Here is a 26,407-nt window from a genome sequence, read left to right on the forward strand (position 1 = left end):
CGTGGAAAACCAGCCTTGTGGAAGCATGGGGGATAGTTTTCTATTTTTTGTTACAGGACTTGAATAGAAGATTGAACACGCTGAGTATTTCAGCAGCAACTAGCTTATAAAGATGCTGAGAAGAAACGGATTAAGGATCTGAAAGTTAAAAATCTAGGTAGCGTTTTAATTCAAATAAACATTAATCTCCCATTCCAGTAACTTTTTTGGAGGAAAAGAAAAAAAATAGTCAAAAGTAGTTTCCAGTGGTGCAATATTACTTTGTGCCTATGGGGTGACTTCCCCACATTTCTGGTAAAGGTTCATTTAGCGGGGCTTTCCTTGCCCCTTGCTCTGTGGAATAATTCTCAGACAAAGCGAGAGAAACAGATGCATATAGAGGTATGCAGTTCACCGTAAGTTATTTAAAAAAGAGTATAGCAAAATGCAGATAACATTGTATTTTGTATGAATTACTAGCAGTGGGGAAGATACCTCATCAGACAGGGAACGGCCGTCTCTGATCAGGCCAGGAAGGAATTGAGAAAAAGAAAAATATGTTTAAAATGATAAAAGTCATTTGGTTTGTCACTAGTTTGTAAATGTCAAATGTAAGTTACGAGAGTTTATTTGCAGTAACAATGTGGTTAAAAATAGTTTATAGTAGGGAATGTGTTGATACTCAGTTAATCTGTACAGCCTATACAGCTGTTTCTGTCTTTGTAAACCTCAATAAATACAATGGTTGGACTAGAGGAATGGATAACTCTGGAAAAGCAAAAAGGTTCATTGAGAACACCAGAAATTTGAAGTGGATTTTATTTGTTGTTTTGCTGCAGATAGCTCCTCCCTCCTTATGAGAGAACTTAGGTTTAAAAAAAAAAAAAGTAGAAGATTTTTGTGTTCGTTAAATTTTTCTTCTATTTTCTCTGTGTATTCTATATCTAATATCTCTCTCCTCCTTGTATTTTCCGCTCTGAGTGCTTTAGAAAGGCCTTCTGATTCAATAATTTTGTTTATATCATGAGTATTCATAGAATCATGGAAGGGACCTTAAAGATCATCTAGTTCATAGAATCATAGATCACTTAGGTTGGAAAAGACCCTTGGGATCATCGAGTCCAACCATCAAACCCACTCTACAAAGTTCACCCTTACACCATATCCCTCAACACCACATCTAAACAACTCTTAAACACATCCAGGGATGGTGACTCCACCACCTCCCTGGGCAGCCTATTCCAGTGTCTGACCACTCTTTCTGTGAAGAATTTTTTCCTAATGTCCAGCCTAAACCTCCCCTGCTGCAGCTTGAACCCAGTCCCTCTTGTTCTATCGCTAATTACCCGTGAGAAGAGACCGGCACCAGCCTCTCTACAATGGCCTTTCCAGTAGTTGTAGAGGGTGATGAGGTCTCCCCTTGGCCTCCTCTTCCTCAAACTAAACAGTCCCAGCTCCTTCAATCGCTCCTCATAAGATTTATTCTCCAGGCCCTTCACCAGCTTCGTTGCCCTGCTCTGCACTCACTCCAGCACCTCGATCTCTCTCTCGTATTGAGGTGCCCAGGACTGGACACAATACTCAAGGTGTGGCCTCACCAGTGCTGAGTACAGGGGGACAATCACCTCCCTCCTTCTGCTGGTCACAAGTTCCAACCCCCTCCCCTGCCCTGGACACCTCCCAGTAGATCAGGCTGCTCAAAGCCCCATCCAGCCTGGCCTTGAACATTTCCAGGGATGGGGCATCTGCAACTTGTCTGGGCAACCTGTGTTGCTACAGCGTGATATTTTGCCAGTGTTCCCTGTAGAACAGTAAGAATTGGTGGCCGTAAAGTGGATTAATAAATAAGTTAAAGGAGCTGGCGTTCACAGAGCTGTATTAGTACCCTATCTCTCTTAGTACACCATATCACAAAACAACTGCAGGAAAGCAATAGATGCAGATTTTAAGCAATCACCTGGCTTCAGCATTCAATAAAATTTTTGCTGCATTGGTCACGTGTGGCCTTGTGCCCCTGCGGCTTCAGGCTCAGTGTTTACTGAGCACCTTCAGCCCTGTGTGCTGCAAACACAGGGGAGCACTGATCTGGAAGGTCAGCCTTGGTGGTCAGCTTTTCAGGGCGTTGGGGGGGTGAAAGACCTCGGGTGACAGTACCTTAGCGGATGGCCAGTGATTCATGATTCTTGCGAGGCTGTTCATGTTCTGGAACTTACTTATTGATGAGGCCCAACAGTTGTATATCCTACCAACAAGTTGTATATCCTACCCTACTGACAACCTCAGAGTTACTCAGGTTTTAAAACATATACCTTTCTTTAGCACTGGATTTAAAAACTAGAATGGCCTTGCATTCCCTGTAAATACTTAGCATATGTTTAAAGTTGTGGTTTTGGACAGCGTAGGTATTCCTGTTACGGAGTGCAGGATTTTGGTGCACAAATACATGTTTGTAATGCACTATGGTTTTGGAAGGAGCAGATCTGGGAGGAAGGGTCACAGGAAGAGGGGGGAATACTAGAAAAAACTGCTCTTTAGGGAAAACAGGGAAGACAAGCATGTGTGTGAATTCTGTGTACAGCATTCTCCTTCAGCAGGTTCTTCCGCCGGAGAAATCTCACAGTCTGGGTCAGGGATGGGCAGCTGTGCCCTGGAGAGACAAGGAGAGCAGGAGAATGGCACAGTTTGGAAAGTGAGCAGTGCTAATTCAGCGTGCTGGTCAGCAGAAAACTACCCTGACAAAAGAAAGATTTCTACTGTGCTAGTGAAATGAACCAGTTGAGTAAGACTCAGAGGGAGAACCTGCCTAAGGAACAGGACAGAACTGCGTGGCAGTGGTAATTTATCTTAATTATTTTCTGTTTTGACATTCACTGTTTTGTTCTTCACGCAGAGGAATTCAGGGAAATGCTGCATGCTGTGTTTCAGTGTGCAGTTGCAAAAGTCAAATTAATTCTTAGGCAACGGAGAGTGAAATGTAAAATTACACAGTTTCGTTTTAGGAGGCAGTAGCTGTTCCTGTTTCAGTCCATAAACATAGTCTTGTAAAGATAAGACCTTTAGGTGTGCTCAAGATCATGGGTTCATTCTTTTGTTCATTTGTTGTAAGCAGTAAAAACTGTTTTCATCAGACTACGGTTAATCTTGGGCACCCAGGACCTTCTTTCCTCCTGTGTGATAAGGAAAAGTTAGAATCCATGCAGAGGTTTTTCAGGCACTTCTGTCTGGGGTACTAATAGCTATTAATACACCTTAAGTCTGATTGCATTCCCTCCTCTCTTAGGAAGCAAGGGATTATTTTGTTCTTGGCTCTAACACTCTGTGCATGTAACAATGTGCATGTTTAGAAAGAAAATTAACTTTTTTGTGAGCAGGCTATTGGTATGCTTATGTCATTTAATCTGAGGCTGTTTTCCAAAGTAGTAGATTGTTGTGGAATTCAGGACATTTTGAGGTCACGGTTCTCAAAGTCACCAACCCCATGACAGCTCTGCAGGAGCAGGGGTTATCCTATGTCTACTGTAGAAAGGAGAAGTTTATTTCCAGGCTAGAACTTGCTGTCGTGGCGGGTGTAGCAGGCAGTGTCCATTAGGTGTCTCTCGGTTACGGTACATACGTTTTAAACTGCACGCAAGGTAATTTTAAAAGGCAATAGCTGTGTTTGTGTCCGCACAGTTAAGACAAATCAAGAGGCCATAAATTCAGACTTTCTCAAAAGCTGGTGGCTCTTGGTATCCTGAGCACCTCTGCAAATACTGCCCTATCTCTGTTTGCTTCCATTGTTTATAAACTGCACTCTGTTGCAGGCTCAACAAGTAGAGATTATAAAATGGTTGGAGACAGTATTACTGTCAGTTACAAGGCACTGAAAAATGATTATGATGATTCATTATGGAAGGTGTCCTTTTGATAAGAAGAAGCTGATAAGGTAACATAAGCACTAATGGGCATTATGGCTCCTTCCTAAGTGGAGCAAGGCTGCTGCAAAATTCAAGCAGTTTTCTTGTTTGTGCCTTCAATTAAAATCCGGTACAGAAATGAGGGAGCCCCGTTCCAAGCAGCAGGTGATATTCAAGCTTTTGAATGTGCAAACATGCTGGAGCAACCATAGAGTGGACTAATCTGTCCCTTTCCGTTCCTTGGGCAATTAATCCTGGAGAATAATGATTACAATTCAAATACGTGATAATTACCACAGGCACGGTTATGTGCTTTGCCCATGATGGTTTGGCTGATTTTTCAGATCCTCCATGTAAAGCATGGAAAACACTGCTGAAACTGCCTGCCACAGCGCTGTGGGTGCTGCCACAGGTGCTGCTCTGAAGATTTGTGGGAGAGGGGAATAAGATCAAGGCAGTGTGTGATAGTCCCCCGCTCCCCAAGGCTGCAGCAATATGGCACAGCCACAGGCTTTATTTCTATGTCTTACAGATCCCTGCACAGATTGGATATCTGTGGGAGCCCAAGGACAAGCCTTGGAAGCATTGACGTGCCTTGACCGTGCTTTGCAAGGAGAACAAACAAACCTTTTCGGGGACAACGGAGGGAGGAAGGGCACAAGTTTGCTGTGGGTTCCTCGCTGTCATCTGGAGAGCTGGCACAAGGAAGAGCAGGTGGGAGATCTGGCCGGCAAAGAGGGCGGACTGTGTTTGTGCCTCCCAGATTTAATTTGGAGTAAACCCTCCCCAGAGAGCCCAGCTCCGTGACATCCCCACGTGCCCGCACACCAGCCCACGTGCCTGAGTGCGAGCGGGGTCAGGGGACTAAATGGGAATAAAACCAACACTCCAGGGGGTAAAAACCCCAACATTTTCTAGCTGTTCATCTGTCTCATCAGCTTACAGTGAGGCATCCGGGGAGCAGCTGGGTCCAGGCAGAGTGGTGGGGTTAGAAAGACCTCTCCTTTTAGCACCCAGTGGTGGGATCAGCTGAGGTGTGTTGCAGGACTCCTGGTTTAAGAACTGATGCTGGCCATCTGCACAGGGACTCCGTGCTGTCTGCTCTGCTCTCCTGCTTTGTCTGGGCAGCAGACATGGTGGTTTTCCTGGCAACTCACATGCCTGCGCACAGGCCACACCTCTTGAAGGAAGAAGTCTTGGAGGAAATGGGGACTTTTTCCCTTTTCAGCATTTGTATCAAATGTCCTTCTGAAGGAAAGTAGGGCTGCTGGCTGGGGTTTCTCTAAGGGAGAAGATAAGCTTTAGAGAAACTGAGATCCTGAGAATCGCATATCGGTGGCAAAACGGAGACAAACTACAAGGAATAGTGTTATTTATTGTGGGTTCTTGGTGCCTTACCAAGAGTCAGTATGCAGATAAACTTGACCGGCATTTTATTTCAGCAGACACACACATTTTTTACTGGATCTGGTATACTTTATACCCCATATGTCTTCTGTGACAGTACATACACATCACATGCACATTCTATGTAGCACTGCCAAAATGGTTTAATTTCTGAAAGGCAGCTTATGCACTCTGTCATTACTTGATTCTCTCCATAGGATAGATGGATTATAATACGAGTTTGCTGTATGGCTTCAGTCATTGCGCGTTACTAATGGACACATGTTCCACTGGTGGAATGTTCTTTTGTTATGAGAATTTGGTGTTAATCCCAACAGTGTTATACTTCATGCTTGAGACCGTTTTCATAAATCTTTCTTACAAGCCTGTCACCAGATGCATATAATGTATGAAGGAAACAGAAGACCCTAGGCACGCAGTGATTGTGGAAAAATTAGTCTAAACTCTGTCTACACAGGAAAGACAATTTGGTGGCTTTAAGGTGCTTGGATGAATTGAAGCTCATTGGTTCTTCTGTGTTTACTGCAGACTTTTAATAAAGAGAATTATCTTGGCAGTGCCGCTCTAGATTTTAGATGACAGCAATGACAGATATTAGAGAAACTTCCTGTTCTTTTTTTTTTTTTGTATTGGGCTTTGCATATATCTGTGTGTACAAGTTTTGAGTAATGAGAAGGTTAAAAGTGGCGTCCAAGCACTGTCTCTGAATGTATATGTTGGCTTCTTGGAGAATTCTGACAGTCTTTCTGTTGTCTCCTGGTATTTATGCATAAAAGCACAACTTGCTTCCAAAATAGTCACAAGTTTTGAAACTTGGCTGTAAGGTTTCAGAAGCATGGTTCACTTCATGCTGAAAGCATTAAAGGCAGTGATATATAGTGGGATGGTTCCCAGGGCTTCTGAGCCATCCCTATCAACACTGCCAAAAATGTTCTTACAAGGGGGAAGACCTTGGCACTCATTTATGGACCACTGAGGCTTACAGCCTGGAACCAGAAGTAAATCAGAGGTATGCTGTGGTACTTGCCCTCAGCCCAGCAGCACCAGAGCGGGCTGGATCCCATCCCTGGAGTTACAGAAAGCTCTCTCTGGTGCACTTGCACGGTAGGGGAGCTGGCACTGTCATGCCGCTTCAATACCTTTCCTAATTCCTGGTGCCTTCAGAGCTCCAGACAAAGGCATGCCTCAAACAAGCACAACAGCCATTCGCTGGTGGGCACTTTGAATGCTGTGTCATCCCTGAGTCCCCTTCTGTGCTTGCTTGCAGAGCAAGTCTAGAAACCCCCCCCGATGAGAGGAAACGTGGCTGTACTTTCTGTTAAGCACCATGTCTTTATGAACGTCCCTCCATGGACCACCTGCCCTCCTTTGGCTGCAGTGGGGCATTGTCTATGCCGTTGCACTCAGCAGCATCCTCTTAACGTGGTGTTACCCGAGGCGTGCTCTGTACGCCCTCCCTTCTCTCACCCTCCTGTTTCCCACCCCCCCCCAGCTGTGTCTGTTTTACAGGATGGAGTGTCCCTGGTCAGTCTTCACAAAATGTGCTGAGTGGGTCTAAGGAAGATGTGCAGCCGCCAAGACAGGTACTGTAGATGAACTGCTCTATTAGCTGTCAGATACCCTGCAGGACTGCCAGAGTTTTGACCCATGTGGAAATAGGATTGTTCTCAATCTAGTCTGCATTGGATTGTTTAAAAAAAAAATAAAGTGTATTAATATTGCACAATGTTAATACTGTACAAATTGTTCTGCATTGGCTTCAATATCATAGGCAAGAGAATTAGTCTAAGGATTTGGATGTGACTCATTAATCAGAGTCTCCTGCTAGCCTCCCTGTCTCCTAGTACAGAAACCACAAGGGGCAAGCTGCGCAGAAAGTTGAGTATAGATGAGTTTCATGGGCTTGTACAGTAAGTGCAGCTACCAAAACCCAGGTATTCGCCCATGGCATTTGTGACGAGGACACCACTGGTACCTGGGTGAGAATCTCACACTGCGCATCAGGTCTGCTGCCCAGTGCCCCTGTGCTCTACTCGCAGAATTGAACTGTGGGCAGATGACCAGCTGCCTCTGGAGCCCCCGTGGGAAACAAGCACCTCTATATCCCCAGAGGGCTTGTCACAAGTGTCTAGGGAGGACTGTGCATGACAGCCCCCATTGGTCAGAGGGCTGCAGTTTGGGACTCATGCGTTGCTTTCCTGGTAAACCTGTGTCAACAGTCTTTTAAGAAATACATTAAAGGCTTTGCTTTCTAAATGTTAGAATATTCTGGGCAGAAAACTGCTGCAGAGGCTTGGCTTTCCTTCGGGGCTCTGCCCTTCCCTCGCCAAAAGCCCTGGTGTGTGCAGTAGGTAGCTCAACAGAGAAGGTGCTGCTTGGAGTCATCATCAAGATATACAACTTAAAGTGAGGAAGAAAAGCCAAGAATGAACAAAGCAGCCTTTAGAGGTTCCCAGGAGTCTCTGTAACAGTCGTGAGGGTGAGCAGCCGCAGCAGTTTGGCAGCAGGCACCTCTGTTTTTCTCAAGAGCCAGGCTGCTTTAGGACTGAGCTATCAGGTAATATCTGTGTAAATCTGCATGAGTATGCCCTAAAGGATGTTCTCTCTCTCTCTGTTCAACAGGATGGCCTCCTTTGCAAACACTGTTTTTCATAACATACTGTGTATATAAATAAATCATGCTAATTAGAAAGGTGGGCAGATTTTTCCTCTCCATCCGAGAAGAACAAATTTTCAGCACAACGTGCTGTGGGTGTGAAAAGGGCCTTTATTTCCTAGTCGGTGATAATCCCTAGATTTGCCAGGCTTCTCTCAAGAAATGTGTAGCTTACGTTAGGCATTCCTTAGCAGAATGCCCTATTTGTAGACGAACACCACCCCCACAAACAAGTTCTGTCTGTGGGCACTCTCGTACAACCTGACGGAGAGCTAGTCAAGTATTTCCATGCCTTTGAAATTTAGTTAGCAATTCTGGATAAGTTTTGGCATGTGTCTGCGGAGATAGCATACGGAGCTTGTGCCTCCTTTGAAATGTCTTTCCAAATAGCTTGAAAATGCTAAATGTTGATTTTTTTTTAAAAGAAATAAAACCAGAAAGCCAGCTGTCTGGAAAGCTTTAAGAGAAGTGGAAGCTCACCACACTATCCTTAGGCTCTTTCTAGAGTTGCGGAGTTTAGCATGCATTCTTCCATAAAAAGAAGAGATTGAATACTTATGAAATAACACAGTCACTGCAAACCGCTTCTGTTAATGCTCTTACCAGTGGAAGAAATTATCTGAAGTAGTGCTCTCCCTCTGTCACTTTATTCTGTCTTATTTATGCAGGTGTGGCTGTAGTGGATCAGGTCAAGGTCCATAGGGTTCAGTTTGTTCTCTGGCAATGACCAGAGAAAAGTGCCCCGGGAATGTAACATAAAAACAGGCACGTAATGCATTCCCAGAATATACCACCAACCTCCAGCAATTTGCGGTCCAGGGCTTCCTCAAGCCACAGGTAGTTTCTTTCTTTGTTTCAATAGCCCTTGGTGGACAAATACATTGTATTTTTCTTCCATCAGGTTTTTAAATATGTAGACTTTTAGCACAGTCAGTGTCCTGTGGCAAGGAGTTTCATGGGTTGTTTATATGTTGTGTGAATGCACCTCATTTTTACTTTCTTCTTTTTTTTTTTTCACCCTGCCTGACATCCTCTAGTTTTTGCAAACTTGGGAAACATTTGTTCCCCGCTTGTAGTTTTCAAGCCACACATTTTCATTAATGGAAGTTTTGATTTTCTCTGATACACCAGTAAAAAACCCGAAACAGTAAGTAAAAAAATTACTGAAATTTAAATTTAAAAAAAAAAATACTGAAAATGTGTTTCTGTAGTACTGAAGTACTGAAAAGTACTGAAAAGTCAGGTGTGTTTTGGTGTTTATTGTACACAGTTTCTCCCTCCTGCCCAATCTTGTGTTAATAGATGAATACTGGGAAAAATACCTGGTTGTCATTGCTATTGCCAGAGGCTTGTTGTTAAGCTGGTGAAAATATGATCATGGAACTTTTAAGTGCATTTCTTTTGTTTTCCATTTTGAAATCTTTTGAGTATTTCTAGCGCCGAACAAGGAGGAGAGGGGAGAGCAGGAATCAAGGAGATCTTGTTCTGTTTGTGCATACATTAGCAGAGGTGAGGGGTTTTACGTATTTAACAAAGACTTGCTTCTTTTTTTCATAGTATTTGATAGTCATTGTTTTAGTGTGAGTGAGGAGGAAACATTATTCTCTGTCGGTGAAATTCCTCTCCTTCCTTGCCACTCAGGTTTGGTCTCTTAATTGCCATGATATCATCACTGTCACTACTCATCAGCTCTGCCTTCACATGGTGAGACCTGAATTGCCAATGTGGTGAGCTGGCCAAGGAGTTGCCAAGTCCTCCTCCTTCCCAGACCAAACGACTCTTCCCCCTCGAGCTTTATGGCTGATCACTTTTTCAGTAGGACTTGTTGGCAGGGTAAAATGTCGCTGAGGAGTGTCCTGGGTACTGAGTGACCTCTTACTGTCCCTCTGGGTTGTGACCAGGTGGCCACTGATGGGCTGCAGCTAGCCTGGACCTAGGAGGTATGGCAGAGTGAAGCTGCAGGTAAAGGTGCATTTATGGTACCAGATGACTGCTGGGACTTCAAGAGAGGCTGTAAGAGGTGACCACCGTGGCCCCTGGAGCTGGTATAATGGGTGGTGATAGCTTTTGGGAGGCTAAAGCTGTTCTCTTACTTACCATGGTGTCTTCCAGGCTGGGCCATTAGCCTCCTCCCCCTTCACTTTTTGCTAAGTTGGGAAAGGTGAGACTTTTTTATTATTTTTAGGTAAAAGCTCAAATTGTAGGTAAGGGATCTGTTCAGTTTTAGACAAAGCTTTTCTGTTGCTGAAGGACAGCAGAAGGGTAGATAGAAGTGACTGCTGCCTTGTCCACCCGCAGCAAAGCTTGGTCTGCTGGTCACAAAGGTGATGGGGTCTGCCAGGCCCCTGTCTCTGCTGTGGACCAGTTTACTTTTCTCTGCAGCGCCGTCCACTCCCCTGAAGCAAACTCTTTCCCATTACCAAGCAAAAAAGCTTTGTATTTCCACTTGAAAGAAAGTTGCCAGACTGGGGCATGTCCACTGATTGCTGATCCAGCCTCTCGGGGCTGTTTAGCAGTGCGGGTGAGCTGAGGGCTGCAGAAAACAACCGCTTTCTATGGTGTGGAAGCGTACATAGACTCCTGTGCTTTTTTTTCCCTCCAAGGATTTTTAGGGCACAACACAGAAAAACTATAGGAATTGATTAAAATGAAGAGTCTCCTTCACGCTGTGCCAGCAGCAAAGTATTTGTTGTTTTAAAAAGCTCTAGACTCCACACCTCTGTGTTTCTTGTAAAATGGTGGAACCTGTTTCTTTATAACAAAACCAAAGAACTTTTCATTCTCTTCTGGGGTGCCGTTGAGGGAGCGAGCATCACTGGATCACTGCTCTCAAGGTCTCCAGCCCCAAGGTAGAAAGGAAACTCATGCAGAAGACTGGTTCTGAGGGGAGTCATCTTTTCCTAGGAGGAAAACCATTCGGGTTCCTCTCTCAGAGGTGCTGAGCAAAGTAACTACGCAAGTGTCCCGCCTGAGAGCTGCGGGTAGGCAGGCTTAGTAGGACACCAGATCTTCTGGTATAATTTTGATGACTAATCCAGGGCATAATACACAGTAAAAATGACAGTGAGCAGGCTGCTGATTTAAGGATTATTTTTTTTTTCTTTTTCACTGTTACAGGTATCTTTTTCAGACGCCTTACTGCAGGAGGGTGTTACACATTCCTGCTTTTCATCTAGAAAAACTCAAAACTGCTAAAAACTGGATGCTTCCAGGTGTCCTGCAGAAGCAGCGCTATACCCCAAGTGAATTGCAGACCTCAACAGATTTTAACATCGTGTAACTGGGGCAGTTAATCAAAGAGATGCGTTTCATTATTTTCTCTTTCTGGATTGATGGGGGAAAGCGGGTAGAATTCTGCAGTGGGTAGGTTACAGCATTTACTGGAAGTTTTGACTCCTGCTTCTGGGAGGAGCTGCATCTGCCCCTTCTCTGGATAGAGGCAGGCCCCCACATGTAACAACATAAGTGGGGTGCTAAATGTTAGAGCCACGAGAATCCCTTAGTTAAGTAACAACTCAGACTAAAAAGGTGCACCTTTTACCTTTTTTTTTTTTTAAAAAAAAAAAAAAAAAAAAGTGGTTTTTGGTACTAGGCAGTGATGCTTGAAACAGCCAGACTCAGTACCTGGTTGGCGACAGGATTTTCTCCATCGTCCCAAAAGAAGGACAAACAGCCAGTGTGGACCCCTCAGCATCCCACGATGCACTGGCACCAGGCTGTGCTGGCCGGGCACGACCCACACTGCATCCTGCAGCTCTGCCTTGTCCTTGGCAGGTAGCTGGGGCAGAGACTGGCCCAAGGTCCCGCTCGTTGCCTTGGCCATTCATTCCCGTCCCCTCACAAACCATCACGCGAAGCAGCTGCCCAACCCTCGTCCTGCGCGGTTTGTTGCTGACAGCAACCGCAGCCACCGGTGCTTTGGCTGCAGACGTAGCGCAATGATTAGCGTAACAGGCAAATAGTAATTTTGTCGTAACATCTGCCACCCTCTTGGGGTGAGGCTGCGCTTTTTCCCTGTGGGCTGACACTCGCTGGGCGCATTTCATTAGGTTCCCAGACACACCCTGGTTTCTGTATAATTGATGTGCTTATTAAAAAGGGAGCAGAAAAACCTCTTCTGTTTCCAATACCTGATTTAATAATAAACTCTCATTTCTTTCTGTGAACAACTCTTTCCTCCCAGCCCTCATCTCAGATCTTTGGCTATTGTGGTCTACAGTTACAACAGTAGGATATATCCGTGTTGGCCAGTGTAAAGAAAGGAGAGGAGAGTTTTTCAATTCTTATTTCTTTTTGCTGTATAGGTGTTTCCTTTTGGTGTATACGAGAAACACACTGGCAACCTTCTCACTTAAAAAGAAACTGCTAGTTTTAAATTTATTTTTTTTAAAGCAACTCTTTGCACTAGATGGCAGTGTGGCCAGTTCTATGGGAAACTTGTTTTATTTGCAAAAATCATAAGAATGATGGTAAACAGTATTCAGCATAAAAAGCACTCTGTAGTGATGACAAAAGCACCTCTCGTGGCTTGTCTGCCACACATCCCTGTTGAGGAGGAATGGGTATTCCAGGTCTGAAAAGCTTTGGTAGGAGGTGCCCGTTCTCAGAGTTGCAAATTACTGTATTTTTCTGCTTTTCGTTTCCTCCTCTTACATCTCAGAAGAGCTGAAGTCCTGCAGGGCTGAGTGTTCGTCTACTCACGCTTAAAAGCGCATTGCTATTGTCCTGCATATGTAAACCCTGAGGAGGATTCTGCTGAAGGGTCAGGGGCAATCGCTAGATATTGAGAAGTATGCTAAAATTATTGGCTCTGATTACACAAGCTTGGCCAAGGGGTAGCGGTGGATAACTACGTGTATCAAGCGCAGGTATCTTGAAGGAACTATCAAAATTAAGCTATAGTTAAGAAAAATATGGCATCCTTCTATACATAAAAATATCAAGTACAATAGATAAACTTAGTTAAATAACAAGATGCTTGCCCTGTAACTTGAGCCTCAACTTGAGAGTAAAATCCTAGTGAATGCTGGGAATCTTTTATTGAAATATGATAGTGCTACTTTACATTGAAAGAAATTGAAGGGCAGACCTTAATTGAGATCTGGTGTCTGAAGTTCCTGTCTGAGTAGGTGATCGTGAACCTGTTAGATGCTTCAAAAAGTAAAGTTCCATGTTCCAAGCCATTCATGCCAAAGCACATCTGTCTGTGAGATGGTGGAGTTTGTGCTCCTACATGTTTCTTCTTAGCAAGACTTGACTACCCAGAGAGAGAAGGGGTTGTCCTGGAAAGAAACCTAAGATAATCAATGACATATCTACTTGCGTTTTTATTTTGAGTTAGGAAAAAAAAAGTGCTATCAAGTGTAAGAAACTTTCTAATTATGCACAAGAGGTAGCTTGAGTAGAAAAAGCACCATGCGGGCACCTCTGTGGAAAACTTACTTGTCTTAGATACACAAAAGTGAATTTTCACTAGGTATTCTGTGGTCTGTCCTATAGCTCTTATATGTAACACAAATAAGAAATTAAAATTAGTGATTTGAGACTGGTTGTCAGAAAGGTTTTAAGGCCAAGTTAATTACATTGACAGGAGAGAGAATTATGGAATTTTTAATTGCAAATAGACAGCCAGTATCCAGATGCTCTTATGCTGAGGTGACAGCAACTTTCTCGGACTTGTACTAGCTGTGTGAGATAAAAGTATGAAAGATAAAATTAAAAACAATGAACAGAAGGGATGAACCTTGGCTTGCAGACTGTCAAAGCTGACATCCATTAAGCAAAAGCTAAGTAATGCATGTAGTGTTATGTGTGTCTATATAACAAAGGCTTTCAAATAAAAATGCACCTTCTTTTTGTAACAATACTGAGAAGAAAGCAAGCAGGTTTGGGAAAAATAAAATTATTTAATTTAAGTTCTTGACCTTTCCAGTGTATTGAATGCAAAAATGTTTTAATCCATAAGGCCAGCTGAATAGAAATAAAATGGTCAGAATGCTTAACAAAACAACTCTAATTTCCTTGTTTACAGGGTCCGTATTCTTTGCTTGTCTTGTTCAGATGTCTGCTAGTTAACACATTGGATTATTCATTAATTTTGAATACAACTGCGAGTTTATCCACAAGTGTATGCTATTGGAATGAGTAGTTATTTCTCTGTTTCCTATTGCTCTTTCCCTATTTTTTATTATGTTTCTTAATATTAAGTTTCTTAATCAGGCGCAAGTTGCAGTGTGGTATAGGCTGGATTAGATACTCAAATGCAGATAAAAATGACATTTCTTTCAAGTGAAGAGAGCAACTTGGATGACATTTCCTTGCATTCTCTAAGTGACTGAAAGGGGCAGTGCTGTGGCATGGTCTGCTTTTCAGTGCCACGAACAAAAATTTACAAAATGCTGATGCTCTCTCCTCATAGGCAGTGATTTAAAATATAGCTGTGGGAAGATGTGGCAGGCTAATTAGGAGGAGCACGGGCTTTACAAAGGAGCTTCTTATGCAATTGCTTTGCTTTGACTGAGCAGCAAAGCTAGAGGACTACGTAAAAACAATTACCACTTGAACGTGAAAGTCTTATCTGGCTACTGCAGGGAATCTTTGCGGTTGGAAAAAGGCCCTCTTGTTGTAAGTAGGAGATAACTGAAAACATAGACAAAGATCAGGCTCCCGCTGAAGGATCATGCCCCATCTAAGCGACAGCTTGTGATCGCAGCCTGAGCTAATGTTTCTGGCAGTTCTGCAGGCGGCTGGGCTGAGAGCTGGTACCAGTCTGTGGTACCAACCGGGTACCAGCCGGGTTTCTCATCCCCCTGCTTCAGCTCCGAATTCTGCCGCAATTCGGAGCCATGCTGGAAGTTGCCATCCACCATGCCACTAATGAAAGCAGGTTGCAACCACTTACAAAATGTCTTTTTTTGCTAAACTGTTAGACTAATTGATGTTGTGGTTTAGTGAAGGGTGCAGTTCATTCAACTGTCATCATGGGAAGAGACTGCGTTATTTCTTTTAAATGGCTAGGATTTTTCTTAATTAAATACAGAATAAAACAATCTCTAATCTTATCATCTTGTTTTGAGATAGATAAGGAGGTTAGACCCACAATATATTGTATGGTCACATTAGTGCACATTTATGTAAGCGTCCAGCCGTCCTTCTGAAGTGAATCAGCAGTGACAAGTTTCATAGAAAAAGTTAGGAAAGATATTCTGGGTAAAGAAAATGCAGTTGGGTTTGTCCGTAAACTGTACAGCATGTCCAAGTTAAAAAAAAAAAAAAAAAAAAAGGATGCTTCAGATTTCACCTCATACTAACCTGTTTTCTCTGCCTGTCTTGTATTGGAAAAGGGCAACAAAGCTAGTATGTTTTACTTTTTCTCTTCTCCTGTATAAATAAATAAATAAATTGCCCACCCACACACCCTTTCTGCTCTGTTTCTTTTTCATGGACTCCACAGTACAATATTCGCACTGTAACCATTGTAGGGCAATATGTCTGGAAAACTGGTTCCCTAGGGGTGCTTATTAAGAATCATTGCTATTTGTTTCACGCTGCGGTACTAAACAAACAAACAGAAACCTCAACCCCTCCTCCCAACTTAGAGCGACAGATGACCTTAAAGAGGGCTAGCAGCGCCAAGGAAAAGGTTGTGGTCTACCAAAGATAAATGGAAATACATACATGCTATAATATAAAAGTTACAGAAAATTGGGTAATAGCCGGTTTACATTATGCTGTAACCACTGGGCTGAGTGTGCTCAAAGCCAAGTCTATTTTCTGTGAGTAAGAGAGGAGGAATTTGTTGACAGGAACAATTGTTAAATGCCAGTGCTTTGACCAGGGGCAAAAGGAAGCTCGATTTGTGCAGCTGTGTCTTGTTGATACGATATCTTCCGCAGAAGTGAAGCCTCTGTAGAAGATTCAATTGTTCCAAAGAAAACTCTGCTCAGTACTCTCAGCACAGGATTTTAGGAAATTGTCTTGATTTGATACTGGTTGAATTAGTGTGAACTCAGAGGAGCGTACAGTTTCCTGAAGGAGTAGCCACAATACTGGGAAATGAGATTTGTGGTGCTTTTACCTATCTGTTGATTATTCACCATTTTGCGGTGCATAAGATTGATACTACCACCAGTTTTTACACTGCCTTAGCCAGCTTTGCACTCAATAGTTGAAATTGTGCTGAAAACCTCCTGTTTTCCAGGCCGATCAGAGAACAGTTATATGTCATCACTCTCTACAACTACTTGAAAGGCCATTGTAGAGAGGTTGGTGCCGGTCTCTTCTCACAGGTAATTAGCGATAGAACAAGAGGGACTGGGTTCAAGCTGCAGCAGGGGAGGTTTAGGCTGGACATTAGGAAAAAATTCTTCACAGAAAGAGTGGTCAGACACTGGAATAGGCTGCCCAGGGAGGTGGTGGAGTCACCATCCCTGGATGTGTTTGAGTCATTTAGATGTGGTGTTAAGGGATATGGTGTAGGGGAGAACTTTGTAGCGTGGGTTTGATGGTTGGACTCGATGATCCCAAGGGTCTTTTCCAACCTAAGTGATCTATGATTCTATATGTACATATCTGTATATATATATCCTCTTCTTTTTGTAAGTATCGAGAGTCAGACTAGTCTGTGGAAAATGCTCATGCCTTGCAAAATATTGGCATAATCTGCAGCTGGATGGGTTGGTCATCACTCTGAATTCTTTGCCCAAGAGGGGCTGACCAAGCTTAGAAAGTGAGTAGCAAAGTTAGGGTTTACAGCTTTGAGGACTTCTCCAGGTGAGAGAAATTTTGTCTGAAAGTTTTGGCCTCCCTTAATGGAGTTTGATCAATCAGTGAGTTTTTGGGCAGTTAAAACATTTGTTCATGGTGGGTTACTCACTCAGAAGTGGACCCACATGAGGGTCAGCCTCGCTGTTGACGTGGGAGCTCTGATCTCAGCAGAGTGTGCGCACAGCGACTGCTCTGAACCTGGGCTCGACTCTGCTGTGAGCTCCCTGAAACAGCTCCTTATCAGCTGGCGTGGGTCACTGCTGGCACATTTTTACTGCTCACACCTGGGAAAGCTGGGTGTTTGTGCATCCTGTACTTACCTATTGTTAATATTCCCCGCGACATTCTGTGAAATAGGTGGGGATAATACCTTGGCGCTTGTTGTTAGCTTTTAGTTTACCAGCTCCCAGTACCCGCTGGCTGAAGCTGAAGGAAGTGGCTGGTCCAGAGGGCAGGATGGGGCAGCCCAGGCTTCTGTGTGGGGGCGTATGCGGGGCAAGCAGCACCCTGCACACTTACCTTCAGCAGGTCCCAGTGCTGTAAGCTGGTCGAGGGAACCAGATTACTCAATTACTAAATTAGCAGTGTCTCCTTGTGGGTTTTTTGGGTTTTTTTTGTCACTGAGGTTTTCACTTTCTGAATGGGCCTGCTGTGGGGTCTTATGATCTTGCAGGAGCAGAGGCACGGCAATGGTGCAGTGGTGCTAGTGGTGCAGACCACCAGCGAGATGCATGGGAGCAGCCCACTGGGAAGGCTGGAAGTGGGGCAGGTCTTGGTAACGACCCCTTGAAATGTGCCTTTGCCATCTCCTGTGGAACTTTCCCCGCTAAATCCAGGGGAGGCTTACAGATCTTATTGGTGTTTGGGTCAAAACTCTGAGGCTTCTAGGAGTGTAAGGGTGTAGCATGCACACCTAGCATGTTACTAGCCCAGCTCTCCTAAGATCACTTTCTATACAGAATGCAATTGCTTTAGTGGGTTCCTGCCTTTTGAAAATCAAACAGCGTCCTCATAATTCCTTTAAATCTGCCCCTCGTTACCTGAGGAGCCTCCATATTCATGTAGGCAATGTTCCTGGCAAAAATGGCGTGCCTCTTGGCTTGCAACACATCTCCCTGTGCTGTTTTACTGTGAATTGCGTTGGTTGGGAACATTAGGCAGTCTACTGCAGCACCTGTGGTGTAGGGGCAGGAGCTGTAGTCTCGCCAAGAGCAGAAGCATTTGCCTGATTACGCCCATGTAGAGACTGAGAAATTTTCTGAAGGAAGTTTGCTAAAACTAGCACAAGACTGCCACAAGTCTATGTGATACGCTTTGATTTCATAATGTACATAAATAACCTTCATTTAATCAGCAGATCTGGTAAGGTCAAGAGCGGGACTGATTAGGACATAAAGAATAAAGACAATAAATCAATAAAATTAATAAATAATCTCCCCTAGCATTAGAGGTTGGTGTGAGAGAGTTGACAGGAAATAATTAAAACACATTCACTGGGAGATTTGGTTATCTTATATTCCTGTTATTCCTTCCTCCTACTTCTAAATAATGCAAATTCCCACCCATGCTGTGACTATGAGCTGCTGCAAAACACATCTGGCCCTGAGGGATATTGAGAAGTCTGATGTCTGTTCCTCCCCCCACCTCCCTTTAATGGCTGCTTGCTAGAAGTATGCATTGCTGTGCCCATTGATAGATTTTGGCAAATGGGGGAATAAACTGTGTAGGTTCCACCTGATGGTGATCAGAAGCCGCCTGCCTTGACACCAGAAAAAAAACCCTTAATTGCTCAATCGTGTCCCACAAACAGGTTTTAAGTGTTGTGGTTTGAATGTTAAAAGTGAAATTTTATTGCTATTAATCAGTTTTTAGACACTGAAGAGATTGATACCATAACCTTTCTCATGAGGTCACTCTCTGGAATTAAGAAAATTTGTTTGTTTGTTTGTTTTTTTAAAAAGCTAATTTTTAAGAAAATGTGACCACCATTGGGTGCATGGGAGATAACATTTTTTTCTTGTGGAAACTATCTTCTTTTGTTCTGAAATACTCTGGTTTGGTGTTATTCTGAAATCTGAGATGCTATTTTTCATTGTGTTGGTCAGGTTTTTTCAAAGGTCGCTTATACATAGACCAGCCAATACAGCAACCACTCAGTGATACCACGCCAAATTGTAAGTGTGTTGTGGAGAGTGAGTGTGTCCCGTTTTTGGAGAGAGGATGGCGTTGGGTAGCCCCGATTGGATTTTGTTCAGATGAGCTCTGTTCAGTACTCAGCCGTGCAGCAGTTTGCATTGGTAGGGCCAGCCCTTCTCAGGGCTGCAGAGGAAAGATCTCATGCATCTGTCATCCTCATAGCGAGTCACAACACAGATGAGCACGGTGGCTCATGAAACATGTTTTTCTACAGTATTTTGCTCTGCAGGATGAATGGATGAAACTAATAATGTTTCTGAAGGAGTGTCCAAATACCTTGGTGCTGCTTGTTGGTCTCTCTGATTTTATTTTGTCATTCCTTCAAACTGATTAACCTATAATTTCTAATTAACTACAAAACTCAGTCTGCAGTATTTATTTTTACTGTAACTAAGGCCTTGAAAGTCATTCACAGGGAGAAATCAATTACGTCTTTAGACAGGAGTTGTCTCTTTCCATCTTGAGTCAACACTAACTTGCAGTATTTATCAACACTTTTTAATAAGATGAAATTTATATTTACAGATAATATTCATATTCATATACATAGAGTAGCTGTGATTTCTAGAGATTATTTGATTAAGTGTGTTATCTTCATTGTTGTTTTTGAATGCGATTTTATTATTGCAGCAATGTAAATACGTACTGATCTCGCAGCTTCTGGGAGGGGCTGGCTGGTGTCTTCACAGGTCTAGAGAGTATAGGAAGCAACTTCTGCTCTTCTGTCCCACCTTGCCTCAGCAACCTGTGTGCTGCTGAGAACCAGATGTTCTCCCAGCCGTCGCATTCCTTCTGCCACTGCTCATTGCTGCAAGTCAATAAAACAAAGTGGGATTTCTTAAAGCTGTGGGGTTTTTTTGTTTTTGTTCTTTTAGCCTGTAATGCTTTTGCTTTCCCAGCAAAGAGCTGCCGCCACCAAATGTTATGCCTCTTCAGGTTTCACCTTCCCACATACTTTGCTAATTGGCACTTTTGGGAAGGTTTGTGTCTGTAGCTTTTCGGGGCAGAGCAGCCACAGGCAAAATGCTTCAGGAGGGGAGGTGGTAGACTGGCATTCACATGCACAGCTGTGTTTACTTCAATATGAGCTAAAAACTGCCCAACTCCAAAATACACTACTCTAAACCAGGTCACCATATACAGGGATCAGGGTTTATGCGCCTGCCCTGCAGCACAGCCAGCTTGCCTCGAGCTCTCAGCGGAGGGTCGTAAAGGCCATGGAGAACCGTGCGTTCGTGGGTGTCAGTGAGCTCCTGGGGAGATGATGGTGGGAGGCACCTCGAAAATACTGGTGCATCCTTATAGCTCTTGTGTGAAAGGCCACCTCCTACTTGAGACAAAAATCACATTAGTTATGGAACGCGAAATGTTGCTGTTGACACCGGTGCTAAGAAATCTGTTTTGACTGCTTTTTATGCTACTCCTCTCCCTGCATCTGGGAGCAGACTAGATCACAGAGAGGGATATTCCCATCTCTTGTGGATCGGGGATTCCCTGCTGTAATTCTCAGGGGTTCTCCAAGTAGGCTTTGAAAGTCCTGTGCTGCTTCTGCAAGTCCTGCATGGACTCCCCAAGGCAAATGAAGTGCCACATACCTCTGAAGACCTGCAGTCTACTTTTTGTAGTTGCAGTGTCCACGGCTTAGTTCCCCTTTCCTGTTTCTGTCGCACTTACTCAGGACTGTATTCTGGTATCTGACATGTAATATAAGGTAGTGGCTGGTGACTTTGTTGTGATACTCTGCAACGTGTTAAGCCCCTACCTGTTTTGTTTTTTTTTTAAAAGGCCACCAACTATGAATCTCAGCAGTAATCATAGCTACCTAGTAATTATTCCAAAGCAACAGTTGCTGAGTGATTTATGCACCAAAAGACAAATATCACAATTCTGTTAGAACTAGCTGAGAGCTGGTTTTAGTTGAGCAAAGGGAGAGGTGCACGCAAAATTGTGAGGTTCTATGCTGCAGGACTTCAGTGAAGGATAAAGTTTGCGATCCTCCAGATCTTTATTCACTATTGGCCGTGAGTGTAGTTCGCAGGGAAGAATGCGGTGGGACTTGGCACATCAATTTGTGATTGTGGTGCCCAGTAAGGCTTGACCAACAGTTTAGACCTGTCCATGTTTACCATCTGCTTTCCTAATTCTTGTGGGAGTGGAGACAATGTAAACTGAATAAGTTTCCGTAGGAATTTTTTTATATAAGTGCCATTTATTTTTCTTAAAATTGGCCCTTAAGAAGCATGTCTTACTTGATAGTTACTGATGAAAATAGTGCTTGTCTATGTGTCCTTAAAGGCTCATGTGCTTGAGCTATCATATGATGAATCTTAGCTATACTTAGAAGGGAACTAATGCTGGCTTTCACCCTTTAAGAACTTTATTTTGATGTGTGACCTAGCTAGCCTTTTCTCATTCTTGGTAATGTCCTATCTTCATAGCAGTCAGTGTTCAGTGTGATGGCAGCAGGTAAGAAGCCTACAGAAATCTGTTCATGTCCTCAGATAACTGAGGATAGCGTTCATATTTGTGTATTCTTTTTTCCAATTCTATATGTGCTGTAAAATAATTAGTAGATAGTAAAAAAAACCAACATTTGAATTGTACTATTCAGTCTACTTCTTAAATCAGAGCTTTAAAATCATAATGTGCACACAGTGTTCAAGATTTCTGTTCTTAAGGTTTCTCTTCCACAAACTTTGTCTTAGCATTGTTTGCCTGACATTTCTTCTCTCTTTTCTTTACATTTTTCCGGTGAAGCAGATATCCTTTTACTGTGTTGGAAAAGTCATTACCCTGTTTACAAGCTAGTATTTTGTACTGGGAATTCTGTACTGGTAGAGGTAAACTGTAGCATTTTTTGTACTCTGTACTTTTGTAGTCTCTGAAAATCAGATCATGATTTTCTCAAAAAGGTGTTTCCCCAGCCTAAGTGATTGCAGAGAGCTTCGACCTTGGTGGCAACCTTCCTCCCTGAAAGTGGAAATACTTTTTTGAGTAGGGAAATGTAGAATATTTCTAAATACTGTGCAATCTAATTTCTTAGTCTTTTGTTTACTGTACTGCTTAATGGCACAGCATGGGATATGCCCTATGTGCAAGTAAGTATACATAAGATATGTAATGGCATTTAGAAATAGGGAATGGAAAATGAAATGTTTACTTAAGGAAACTTTTGCCTAGCTTACATCTTTTCTGCTTTTGAAACTTCACTGCAGGCTAACGTCAGCATGCTGCCTTCTTTTTGTTCATTTTCGTGGCGACATTTTGCTACTGGATGTAGATTATCAGAAACAAAGGGCCAAACATGGATTAATAATTAGCACTAAATGTGTCAACAGAAGTTCAGTTGTAACCTCTGTGCTTGCGTTTGCTATTGTATTGTGAGGAGGGGAAAAAAAAAGTCATTCCAGTACAGCAGAGAGGAGCAAAGGGTAAAAGTTGTTATTTCCTCATATGGTGATTACATAGCTTTAGAAAATTAAGAAATTAAAACTAGGAGGAGGAAAACTATTTGCAAAGGCCTTTAATCACAACGTGCCATGCTGCCTTGTAAAATTTTGGGCTGTCCTCTTCCCTCTTAGTAAAAATGTATAGAAGTGTAACGATTCGCATTGCTGGCTTTTCAGCACTGGATCTGTTGTTCTGAGGAATGGGAGCAGGTGAAAATTAGGGCTGGTTAGCCACGGGTAAGGTGCATGCACTCTTGGGGACAGAAATAATGAAAATAAGTAGTTCCTCCAAAGAAGTAAGATAAGGCGGAAAGAGCTTCAGCATATCTAAGAACAAAGCCAGGGAGAGAACCTCTGTTGTAATACCCTTCTCCTGTAAAAACATTTCTCAAGATTTAAAATCAGTAAAAGATTATCTGTATCGCTAAAAAGGGGCATTTTTAGGCTTTGTAGGGAAATTATACAGTCTGCAGAAGGGACCTTTAAGTTCTGCTCAGATCCAGAAAACCAGAACCTAAATCTTAAAAACTTCTACTTTTTAACTGACTGGGACAGACCTTGTTCAAATTCAGCTGCTCTGTTCTTGATTACGCATGGAGTGAGGGAAAAAGGGGGCAGGGATAAAAGAAGTCATATATTTTCTGTTTTGCAGTTGTTCCAACAAGACAGATGGATCTGCTTTTAGCTGTGTATTGGTTCGTTCACTGCAGCTGGGCGTTTATAACACAGCCATGGGCACTGGGGCTGGGGACAGCTTGAAGGACAGTTTAGCTTCCTGGGGAAGCGGGATGTGGATGGGAATAATCTCAAAAAAGAAAGTGTCCCTTTCCTTTGTCCTTGGTGGTATGGTTTGAGGAGGACATTCATAATTGTGTGGTGGCTTATTTTGCTCTCCAGATAATGCAAGTGAAGATGAAAGCCATTCTTTTGTTACGAAGAACATCTGATTTAGTTTTAGTTTTATACATGCCACATGGTTTGCTGCCTAGGAGTGGCTTTCTGTGAAGAAACACATGAATCACATTGAAGATGCATTGTTTCATTGACAGTCCTGTTGTGTTGCTCTTCAGAAGATTAAGTTCTTGTATTGCTTTTTTCCCCAGAATTTGCTTTGTGGTGAGAGACACATGGCCATCTATTTATGTCTGTGTGCTGATATGGTGACTGATAGAGATACATCTTATTTTGCTATTTCTTTGTTAATGCGCTGCTATCCAATAATAAATCAACTAGAAAGGTTTGAAAGGTAACATGTTTATGGAACTCCATAGAAAGGTACGCTTTTTGGAGTTTGTGCTGGACTTCATCCACTGTCTCGGGGTTGTAGGAAGGTGACTTTCAGATCCATATGTCATCTGGGGAATTACAAATTTGATTCTAGCTGGACGTGTAAGCTGTAAGATATAGATGGCCCCATGTTCGTAGAGCGTGTCTGCTCGTGTCAGCGCCAAGGTGTAGTTTTGGCTGACAGGCAGTCTGAAGGAAGGCCGAGTTTATCGGGATGTGACTGAACAGTGCAGAAACGAGTGTTGGCGCTGCGAGGCTGGATGCTGCGCCAGGCAGTGGTACCACACATGTCCCAGCAGCTGGACACCCCCTCGCCTGGTGAGCACCTCTCCTTCCTGGTGCCTTGTGCCAGCAACCAGATGCAAGGCTTAAGACTGGAATTTGTAGGTGAGAGAGATAATTCACTGAATTTTAATGCCCGGCTCCCTAAGGTGAAAAGTTCTTGTGCGATTGGTTGATCAGCACACTTTCATGTGCACTGGCACTCTCAGAACTTGCTGCTGTACAGCTGCTTGAAATAGAAGCAGGGCATGAGCATGAGAAGATGCTTTGAATAATTAATATAAGTATTAGCTCACCCTCTCACTGAGGAGGAGGAAGACAGCTTATGTGAACTCTATGCTGACTTAAATTTCTTGGATAAAATTACAAAGTCCCTGAGCATTAGGAACAGGTTGTTTTAATGTCAGTTTGACGAGTCAGCAGAGAGGAACGCCCCCTGTGAGGGACAAGTGCTTTGCCCCAACTTGTGGTCCCCTCCTTTGGGTGGGTGAGTTCTCTGCAGGTGGCCACATGCAGCAAGATGTTTTTGTGCACATGCAAGGCAGAGGCAACACGACACTTGCAGAAAGCTGACAAGTCTTTCTCCATGAGCTGTTAAGCAGGAAGAGTTTGGGGATACCCAGCTAGCCTGGCTCCACCACACTCCGCTGGAGGTGCTGCCAGACAGTCTCCAGTTGGTTCATGCCAGCTCCAGGTCAACATGTTAGTTGGGTTTGGTGGCTCTTCGCATGCTCAGTAACAAGAGGTGATTTTGCATGTAGTGGGGTGGCTGGCAGGTTTTTGCTGCCATGAAATACTGTGCCCCTCCTGCCAGAGTATGCAGGCTTGCAGTCCACAGGCTGTGGTGTGGAGTCGGTGGCTTTGAGGAGGGACTAGAGAAACCTGCTCACCCTTGGGATGAATGCAAAAAGCCTTGGAGAGATGGTCTGTGGCCAGGGGAGGAGGCTAGAAAAACTGTGCATGCACGCTGGCTGTTCCTGTGAGATGCTGTGTGATGGGGTCGGGGGGGAAAGCAGCCTGAAGGATGTTTCAAGTGTGTTCCCTGGCCAAGCTGAAGCTGGGAGGGGAAAGCAGCCTGGAGGCCATCGTCAGTGTGTTCCCTGGCCAAGCTGAAGCTGTGTGTTTCTGGTCTCAGTGCAATGGAAAAGTTGTAGGGGTTGGGTTGGGGTCCCCCTGTGTTTCCAAAGGGCCACAGCAACTTAAAGAGAAATGGGCCCATGTTAATATTGAGGTTGTAGATGCAGTCTAGCACTCAGTAGTGATGGATGTTGGCAGTGTGGGCTGTAGAGTTGCATGGAGCATAGCTTTGCAGCCCTCTGTTGTCAGCTGTGATAGAGGAAAAGTGAGAGGCCGGCCCTTTCAATATTGTCTCCTTGCTCCTAGAGTCTTCCGTTTTCACTGTGGAAGAAGCCTATAATTTTTCTTTTCCTGTATGGTAAGGACTGATTGATACTAAAGTCCACAGTACCCATATCAGTAGGAGAAAAAGGAAAAGAGCTACTGGGATTTGGGTTGGGTCTTGTTTTGGGGCAGGAAGCGGCACTTAAGGCTAGATGGGGACAAAGCTGATCTGCTGCAGGAGCTGTCTCACGTTAGGTACACCTTCAGCTGGGACCACCATGGAATAGCTACATGGGCAAATGCTGCTAGACAAAAGTCTTCAAACTTACCAACTGTCCCACAGCATCACGGTTGCAATGGACGCCACCCTTTTGTCATACCAGATTTATGTTTTCTCTGACTACGTATATCTTCTCAGATGTAAAATCAGAGGAAGAGACAGACTGAGATTTGGCCATCTACCTCTAAAACTGTGTATGAAATGTCACTGAAAAGTAAATGCTTGGGCACTTTGTAGAAGAGTTAAATTTGTCTATTTACCAGAGTTTATACCATAAAATCCTTGCAGCTTGTCTTAGATGCAAAGTCTAAATGAGATCATAATGCATTTCATAAGCTGTTTACAAACATCCTTGATTGGATTATTCATCTCAGCCTTCAAGTTTATCTACCTTTAAATTTACTTTAAATAAGTGAATCCATTTTAAAGTATTGGGATCTGCAGATGTGCTTTTATGACTGTTACTCAACTTCTAATGTTTAAAGCCAAGAGAGTGAAAAGAATGCTGTGTTTTGTCCTGCTCCGTTGAGCAAACAGATGTGATGGGTAGTTTATGTACGTGCTGTAGAGGAGAACGTGGAACTGCTTCTTGTGCCAGGCAAGGCAGTTCCTGCGTTGTCAGCACTGGGAGGCCGCAGGTATACTGCAGCTGGCATGCATGCATCATCTGCAATATGAATTTTTTCTTTTCCTAACTTAACACCTGTTTTGGAAGCCTTTTCATTTGTTATTGGTGCTGGATTCGAGTCTTTGTCTCGTCGAATGAAAATGCTCTCTCTTGAGAGCTCATTTCCCTCTTGAAGAATGATCAGACTGAACTACTTCACGCCATAGAAGTCTCAGCCCTCCCGCTTCTCCACAAGAAAAA

At 43.5% G+C, this 26,407-nt stretch overlaps 1 protein-coding gene across 7 annotated transcripts in view; it reads left to right on the plus strand.

Annotated features, from left to right (window-relative positions):
- KANK1 (KN motif and ankyrin repeat domains 1) overlaps window positions 1–26,407 on the plus strand; it is a 133,511-nt gene that overhangs the window by 45,534 nt on the left and 61,570 nt on the right. For 5 of the 7 annotated variants that reach the window (XM_074569738.1, XM_074569745.1, XM_074569741.1 and 2 more), the window contains one exon: window positions 4,408–4,589. The exons of the other annotated variants lie outside the window; for them this stretch is intronic. The gene's annotated coding sequence lies outside the window, so the exon portion shown is untranslated. The remainder of the gene's footprint in view (window positions 1–4,407; window positions 4,590–26,407) is intronic. 7 annotated transcript variants of the gene reach the window in all.

This window comes from Larus michahellis, chromosome Z (assembly GCF_964199755.1).
Source record: "Larus michahellis chromosome Z, bLarMic1.1, whole genome shotgun sequence".
Lineage (NCBI taxonomy): Eukaryota > Metazoa > Chordata > Aves > Charadriiformes > Laridae > Larus > Larus michahellis.